The sequence below is a fragment of the Sinocyclocheilus grahami genome, unplaced genomic scaffold (genome assembly GCF_001515645.1).
Source record: "Sinocyclocheilus grahami isolate Dianchi unplaced genomic scaffold, SAMN03320097.WGS_v1.1 scaffold1648.1, whole genome shotgun sequence".
In the NCBI taxonomy this organism is placed as follows: Eukaryota; Metazoa; Chordata; class Actinopteri; order Cypriniformes; family Cyprinidae; genus Sinocyclocheilus; species Sinocyclocheilus grahami.
Window position 1 is genome coordinate 448503 of NW_015506827.1, and position 1804 is coordinate 450306.

Below are 1804 nucleotides of genomic sequence, written 5' to 3' on the forward strand. Positions count from 1 at the left end.
TTTTGTTTAGTACAAAAAGTTTATAATCTTGAGATTTGGTTGTTTGGCGAATTTGATTCCTGGTTGCTTGCATCCCTGTCAATGGTTGTGCCCAAGAGTATAAATGTGCACCAGCTGTGCATGCACAGGATTGTCAGACTGAGAAGGAAGTTGGTGAGTGAATAATCTTCTGAAGATTGGAAGTAATGAGAGTTTTTAAAAAAAATTAATTTTTCCATTGTACTTTATTTTTGAAATGAATTTGCCATGCCTGTATATTTATGTGCGTATCGAGTAAGCAGTGCAATTTCTCACGAAGTTCTGTGCTGGAGCATGTATTGTTTTCAGAGAATCACGTGATCAAAGAAAAACAAAGCCTCACTTTCTGTCCAATCACGTGCGCGTGTCGGAGTGTACGAACCCCCAGATCTTACTTTTATGAGTAAGTTTTTATTCAGACTTATTCAATAACATTTTAAATACCCAGTCATACAAGTAATATTAAGAATAAAAATTATTTTAGAAAAAATTTACTGTTTGGCATATGCAATTAATATATGTACACATTATTCTTCTATTACATATTGATATTCATATTTAACAGTTTAAATTATTTTATCAGAGAGAAAAATTTCAACAAACACACACGCATGCGCGCACACACACGCGCAGAGTTAGGGATTTTTGTGGTCGCTGCTTCGTCCTACGGAGCGTCTTTCACAGGCTTTTGGATGCTATATTTTTTATTAACCACCATTGAATCTTTTCCTGAAACAGTCAGAGGAAAGCCTCAGTGCTTCATGAGGCTTCATTTGCCTATCACTACATGGGCATTTATATCTGTGCTGTGGTGCATCATGGGATGTGGGAGAAACCAAACTAGAGGATTAAGTGGATTTTTGTTGTTTTCAAATTTAATTAGTGGAACTATGCATAAATGGCTGTTAAGTAATAATTTGTGGATTAATGCATGTACAAAGTTTATAATCTTGAGATTTGGTTTGATGAATGTAATTCCTTGTCGCTTGCATCCCCGTCAATGGTTGTGTCCATGAGTATAAATGCTCACAAACTGAAATTTCACAGGATCAATGTAAGATGGAGGTTGGAGAATGAGTAACCTGCTGGAGATTGAAATCATTGTGAATGAGAATATTTTTAATGTTGTTTTTTTTAACTTGTACTTTATTCTTGTAATTATTTACCTTGCTTGTATAGTTATGATTTTAACAGTACTGAAACATCTAATCCAGGGGTGGCAAACATTTAGTCCTGGAGAGCCACAGTCCTGCAGAGTTCAGATCCAACCCTAATCAAACACACCTGAACCAGCTAATCAAGGTCTGAGGGTGTCTAGAAAGCTGCAGGTGAGTTTTTGTCTGCATGTACAGTTTAAATGTGTGTGTGACCTGGATGTTAAAAAAAAAAAAAAAAAGTTATTTCAAATTGTCCAAAGTCCCAGAAGTCTGGTATTAAAAAATGACCGTGCCAAAGGAGCTCTTTCCAACAACTGGCAAGGTAAGAGTCCTCCAAAGATTTGACTAAACCTCTTTTTACAATATTTACAGCATTGTGTAAATTGGTGACCTTTACTTGGTCAACAGCTTACAATCCCTCTTTAAGCTCAGATATCAGATAGATGGGACGCCCTAAACTTAGTGACAGGAGAAGTTAGAGATTTGTCTAGCAATGTGCACACTAAAGAGTTTCAGGGTTCATTCATGGCTGCATTGATAACCGCTTGTTAATGTCAATTTACATTTTGTGACCGTTTGAGTTTTGAATTAATGCATTCTTTCCAAGCCTAACATTCAACACTTTCCTC